The sequence below is a fragment of the Triticum aestivum genome, chromosome 3A, assembly GCF_018294505.1.
Source record: "Triticum aestivum cultivar Chinese Spring chromosome 3A, IWGSC CS RefSeq v2.1, whole genome shotgun sequence".
Taxonomy (NCBI): domain Eukaryota; kingdom Viridiplantae; phylum Streptophyta; class Magnoliopsida; order Poales; family Poaceae; genus Triticum; species Triticum aestivum.
In genome coordinates, this window is record NC_057800.1 from 55,237,536 (window position 1) to 55,244,622 (window position 7,087).

The 7,087-nt window shown below is 52.3% G+C and overlaps 1 pseudogene; it reads right to left on the bottom strand.

The window, feature by feature from the left end:
• Positions 1 to 488: 488 nt before the first annotated feature.
• LOC123057859 (disease resistance protein RPP13-like) lies at positions 489 to 6,874 on the bottom strand (annotated as a pseudogene).
• Between the last annotated feature and the right edge of the window lie 213 nt (positions 6,875 to 7,087).

Genomic DNA, 7,087 nt, shown 5'->3' on the forward strand with positions numbered 1-7,087 from the left:
AATGTAAGCACCGCTTAAGTAATGCATCCTCTTTTTATCAAGGCTGCGGGGCCATGGGCTCTACAGGCCATAACGTATCTCCGCCTATGCTGGAAATCTACTAACATCATTTCCTATTGCAGCCCTACCATGCAATGAGTATGTGACTTACAGGCGCGTAGTTTTCTGGCAATTGTTATAAGAAAGACTGCCTTCTGTACAACCATGAAAACTAAAGGGTATTCTGAGGCCTACTTTTAAGTATATTCTTAAAACTTTGAACAAACTTGAAAGTTTGAGCAAATGTTGGTCGGACCACAGTGCCATTTTTTCTCAGATATATTTGCGGTCTAGTAGCCAACAAGTAGATACAGTTTTATATTGTTAGTAGTATATCATGTCGTTCCTTCAGCACCAAGTGTCTAAATATATAAGCTAATAATACATATTTAATAATTATTATGGGTGGCATATTAAATCCTAGGTCACAAGTAATGCTCAATCTATAACTAGGTACCAGCTCTTGGATTAAAATGAACATTTGGAATAGGGCGACCTGATATCTTAAAGTTCCTCTCATAGAGTAGACATATGTTTTCCATGATTAAATACTAAATTCTAAAAAAACATCTTAATTAACTGCATAAAAGCTGGGGAAAGTAATGATGTAAGTTGGTATGCAAATACATTGAACAGTGAAAGTGGAAAGTAATAAAAAATAATGTACTAATATTTTCTCAGTGTCCATCGAACTAAAGTTGTTATTAGCTAGATTCTTCCTCAAATTAAGATTATGATTCTGCATCACAAAATTAACTGCACGTTAGTAGAGCAATCATATAGCTAGTGGTGACTAATTGCTCTACATAACCAATAAAAAATTACACATAAATTGTGTATCTGCAGTTTATATGTACCTTTGGGAAAAAGGCATAAAGACCTCGGTCATGAGACAAGTGTATAAGTTGGGAAACTTGGTAGGGGACCCGCGTGCAGACAATTGCAATTTTCAAATGCTTGGTGGAGACAACAATCCGGCTGCCCTTTTTGCCTTCCGGGAGACACTTTCTGATGGCATTCCAGTCTGCAACACTGGATAACTCTTCCTCTAGGACGATGAGATACCTGTGCTTATTGACTTGCAGCATGAGCTCGGATATGTCCTTGTTAGGCAATCCGATCAGATCATACCCTGCCATATTTAGTGCTCCTATATTTGCATATAAATCGGGCCATTATGGTTAGAATTGTATTGATTTGTTTCTATGGTTATCTTGTAATCTGTCCATATATATGAGGTAACACGGAACCCACAATTGTGTGGTCAAACATTCACTTTCTCTAGTTCTATCATGGTATCAGCCAAACAATTCGCTTCCGCCCCTCTCCACTACCGCCGCCGCCCTCGCGTTCCACGCTGCAACACCTCTCCCTCCCCAGTTGCCGCCATGTCCGATGCCGGCAACCTTCCCCATCCCCACGCCGCCCTTTGGGCTCAGGCCATGGCCATCCAAAACATCAAGAGCCTCATCCCTGTCACCCTCGACATCAAAGCCTCGAACTTCACCAAGTGGCGGTACTACCTCACCATCGCGGTCACCCAATTCGCCCTCGCCGATCATCTTGACACGGCGACTCCTCTGGCCGACGCGGAGTGGCTGCGGATGGATTCCATGGTCCTTCGCTGGCTGTACGGCTCCATCACCTCCGAGATCGCCGACATGGTCATGGCAGCGGGCACCTCCGCCTACGCTGTCCTCGGCGGCATCACTGCTCTCTTCCGGGACAACCAGCAAGCCCGCGCAGGCTACCTTGGCCAGAAGTTCCGCAACCTCGAGCAAGGGGACAAAAGCGTCACCGCCTACTGTCTCGAACAGAAGACGGTCGCCGATGTCCTCGCGGACGTCAACGCCCCCGTCACCGACGACGCCCTGGTGTGGAACACCACCAGGGGCCTCCACGACGACTACAAGGAAATCGGGAACCTCGCTCCCCTCCTCAAGCCGTTCCCCACTTTTCTTGAGTTTCGCAACATGCTTCTCCTCCAAGAACTCAAGCCGTCGTCCACGTGCTCGTCGTCCGCTGCGGTCTTCTACACCACCACGCCTGCGGGAGGCTCCCGCGGCGGCCCTGCTCCTCCGCCGCAGCAACCGCATGCTGGGCGCCCTGGCTACGGCGCCCCCGGCACCCCCAACAACTCCGGCTCGGGCCGGTACAAGGGCAAGAAGAAGCACACGGGTGGCGGTGGTGCCCCGTTCTTCCCCAGCCTGCAAAACCCATGGACTGGCGCTATCCACATGTATCCCATGACGGGTCATGGTGGACCCATCTACCCCGCCGTTGGACACAGCCATGCTCCCAGCCTCCTCGGGCCGCACCCTGCCGTCTCGCCCGGCTCAGGGCTACATGGCCCTGCCAGCTCCGTTGCCCGCGCCTCCATCACCCGCGACCTTCACCTACAGCGGCTACCCCACCCACGGCTCCCCCTCGACACCGACATGGGATCCCTCCGCTCTCGCCAACTACTTCAACACCATGAGTCTGCAGGCTCCTACGGAGTGGATCATGGACACTGGAGCCTCCGCTCACATGTCTTCGTCTGCCGGTAACCTCACCTCTGTTTCCTCTAATCCTCCACATAAACACATCATGTTCGGTGATGGCTCTTCTCTTCCTGTCTCTCACTCCGGCCATGCAACCCTTTCTACTTCTTCCTCTCACAAACTCACTCTTCGTGATGTTCTCGTCACCCCTCACATCGTTAAAAATTTAATTTTTGTTCGTCAGTTTACTCGTGACAACTTATGCTCGGTTGAATTTGACCCTTGGGTTTTTTCTGTGAAGGATCTCAGGACAGGAGCCGTGATTCTTCGGTGCAGTAGCTCGGGTGATCTATACCCGACCTCTTCCTTACCGCACGCCAACACCGCCTTCACCGTCGACTCCAGCCTCTGGCACCGGCGCCTCGGCCACCCTGGTCTCGAAGCATTCCGGCGCCTCGCCTCGTCATTATCACTCCCTATTAATAAAGTGCTCAAGGATCCTAGCTTATGCCATGCTTGTCAACTTGGCCTTCATGTTCGTTTACCTTTTTCTACTTCTACAACAAATACTCATCGTCTGTTTGAATTAATACACTGTGATCTTTGGACTTCACCTGTTGCGAGTGTTTCTGGTTATAAATACTTTCTTGTTATTTTAGATGACTTCACTCACTACCTATGGACGTATCCTCTACGTAAAAAATCTGAAGCTTTTTCCCTACTGTCTAACTTTCGTGCTTATGTCGCCACACAGTTCTCTCTCTCTCTCCAAGCTATTCAGTGCGATAACGGACGAGAATTCGACAACCACGCCCTCCAGAATCTCTCCGCTCACCATGGGATTCAGCTGCGTTTCTCGTGTCCCTATACTTTCCCACAAAACGGTAAAGCTGAACGCATCATTCGTACTGTCAACGACATAAAACGCACCCTCCTATTCCAAGCGAGTATGCCTCCAAATTTCTGGGTCGAAGCTCTCCACACCGCCACCTATCTCCTAAACAGACTACCCACCAAAGCACTCGCCGCCCCATGTCCTTTTTCCGCCCTCTTCTCAAAACCACCAGATTATACCCTCCTTCGCACTTTCGGCTGCCTATGCTACCCCAACCTCACCGCCACAATGCCCCACAAACTGTCCCATCGTTCCGCCGCGTGTGTCTTTCTGGGTTATCCCTCCAATCATCGTGGTTACCGTTGCATGGATATTGAGTCTCGTCGCATCATCATCTCCCGCCATGTGATTTTTGACGAAACTCGATTTCCCTTTGCACCCAATTTTTCTGTGTCTAACATGCAGCAGCACGCATCGCCGTCAGCCCTGGAGGACGATCCGATCGACGTCCCCGCCTCGGTCCCCGTGCCTCCCATGCACACTGGCCCGCGTCGGTCCGCTGGACCCCGCTTCATGCCTACCCCAGCCTCCCCGATACGGTCTTCTTCATCACCGAGCACGCCGGCCCAGTCGGCCTCGTCGACCTCGCCGGCCCGCTCGCCGGTCTCTACGGCCCAGCAGGCTTCCATACCGGCTTCGACCGACAACGGCACTGCATCTGCTGCTAATCTCGAGGACGCGGCCTCTGGCGCTGCGTCTCCCGCGTCGAGCTCATCCACGGCTTCGTCCACGACTCCACCGACTTCATCGTCTCCACCATCCCCGGCTCCTGTCATTCCGGTTCATCGCATGGTCACCCGCCGACAGGCTGGCAAGATCATTGGACCTCGCGAGCGCCTCAACCTTCATGCCGTTGTCGCGGCCGCTCCTGTTGTCACCCCCGCGGTTGCCCCATCGCCAGTTCCCAAGTCTGTTCGTGGTGCTCTCAAAGACCCGAACTGGCTCGCGGCTATGACAGACGAGTATGGTGCTCTTTTCGCCAACGACACCTGGGCTCTTATGCGTCCTCCCGCCAACGCCAACGTCGTCTCCGGAAAGTGGGTGTTTCGTCACAAGTTCAAACCCGATGGCAGCCTCGACCGCTACAAAGCACGTTGGGTCCTCCGTGGTTTCTCCCAGGAGCACGGCATCGACTTCGATGAGACCTTTAGCCCGGTGGTTAAACTAGCTACCATCCGGGTCATCCTCTCCATCGCACTCTCCTCCAACTGGAAGATTTGCCAGCTCGATGTCAAGAACGCCTTTCTCCATGGGCGTCTTAACGAGGTGGTCTTTTGTCACCAGCCAACTGGCTTTGTTGACTCTGCTCGTCCTGACCATGTGTGCCGCCTCAACCGAGCTCTCTATGGCCTGAAGCAAGCTCCTCGTGCGTGGTATCACCGCTTTGCGAGCTTCATCACCTCCTTCGGCTTCACCTGCTCCAAGTCGGATACATCGCTATTCACTCTGCATGGCTCCATGGGGACTGCTTATCTTCTCCTCTATGTCGACGACATCATCCTCACGGCTTCTACATCGACTCTGCTTGAGCGTGTAATTACCGCTCTCAGCGCCGAGTTTGCCATGACCGACTTGGGCGAGCTACACCACTTCCTCGGCCTTGCTGTTCGCCGTGACTATTGTGGGATGTTCCTCTCGCAGACCCAGTATGCTCTCGAGATTCTCAAGCGTGCTGGCATGAGCTCTTGCCACCCTGCCTCAACACCCGTGGACACATCGCCCAAGCTGGCTGCTGCCGTCGGCTCACCTGTTGCTGATCCTTCGGAGTATCGGAGTCTAGCCGGTGCTCTTCAGTACCTGACGTTCACACGTCCTGACATCGCCTACGCCGTCCAGCAGATTTGTCTTCACATGCATGATCCCCGCGACCAGCACTTGACTTTGGTCAAGCGTGTTCTCCGCTACGTCAAGGGTACCCTGCACCATGGCCTTCAGCTCACACCCTCCTCTACGGATCGCCTTGTTGCTTACACTGATGCAGACTGGGCTGGTTGTCCTGACACCCGCCGATCGACATCCGGCTACTGTGTGTTCCTTGGCGACAACCTGGTCTCGTGGTCCTCCAAGCGCCAGCACACCGTCTCCCGCTCTAGCGCAGAGGCAGAGTATCGAGCTGTCGCTAATGCCGTCGCTGAAGCAAGTTGGCTTCGCCAACTCCTCCAGGAGCTTCACCGACCTCTCCCTGCTGCCACAGTCGTTTTTTGCGACAATGTCAGCGTCGTCTACATGTCCACGAATCCTGTTCAGCATCAGCGCACCAAGCACATTGAGATCGATCTTCACTTCGTTCGAGACCGCGTTACGCTTGGGCACATTCGAGTTCTTCATGTGCCTTCTTCCCGGCAGTTCGCGGACATCTTCACCAAAGGCTTGCCATCGCCATTGTTCTTGGATTTTCGGTCCAGTCTCAGCGTCCGAGAATCTCCCGTTGTGACTGCGGGGGGCTGTTAGGCAATCCGATCAGATCATACCCTGCCATATTTAGTGCTCCTATATTTGCATATAAATCGGGCCATTATGGTTAGGATTGTATTGATTTGTTTCCATGGTTATCTTGTAATCTGTCCATATATATGAGGTAACACGGAACCCACAATTGTGTGGTCAAACATTCTCTTTCTCTAGTTCTATCAGTCTTCATGGTGGTGGTGATGGTGAGATGTACTAAACTGAGTCAACAAGTCGTTGAGAAACTTTACCGGGTTGAAAGGATGATGTGTACTCAACTTTACCCAGGCACGGTTCTTGAATTCTTGGTAGATTTCTGGGTCATCATACGCCTTCTTCAGAATACTCATGCACCCATGTTCCCCAACAACATCAGCTTGAGGACTTGGCCAAAGTGAGATCACTTGGAGATCACTGCCTTGGCGATCAATCAACCTTTTCAGATCGTCGGTGATGTGATCGCCAAACTTTCCCATGGTCTTCCACACCTCCATTAGGTCTTGGAATGTTGCCGCTGCTGCCAATGTATGGGGGTGGTGGCCTCCAGCTTGGAGCCAGGGGCATCGTCGAAGTTGCTGAGGAGGTTGTAGCGGGTGCATCTTTGGCTTACATCCACCACCCTGGCTTTGAGCTCCTGTATATTGGCTATTGCCTCATCCAAGGGAAGTAGCCGTAGCATGGGGAAATAATGCCGGCCCAGGCGCCAGCTCCATATACAAGCACACGGCTTGGTTGCGCTGAGGCTGATGATGAGCTCGGCGCAGTCCTCCACGTCGAAGGCAAGCTCACGGAGCTGCCTCACCCATGTCCGCACCACTTCATTCTTGGCACGCTCTATGTTCGCCTCCTTGAGGAACGACCGCATCATTTGGAACTCGCCCGTGATGAACACCAGGTCTTGCTGAACTTGCACCTTGAGCCTCAGCTCTTCCGCGATGGCCGTCCTCACAGCGACCAGCGTCCCCTCCACCGCCGTCTTGGCTAGCCCAATCGCGAACCTCTCCGCCATTGCTCTCTTCTTGCTTGCTTGTGTGTGTGTGTGTGTGTTTAGTGGTTGATGCTCATAATGCTTAGCCTCGGTTTGTGAAGCGGATGGACAAGGAATTATAAAGCGGTTGATGGGGAGCCAGGTTTAGGTAAGCATCGTATGTAGTCAGACAACCCTTACAAATGCAAGCTGGTTGGATAGAAGGAGTTGAACCTAGAGTAAGATTACTTAGGG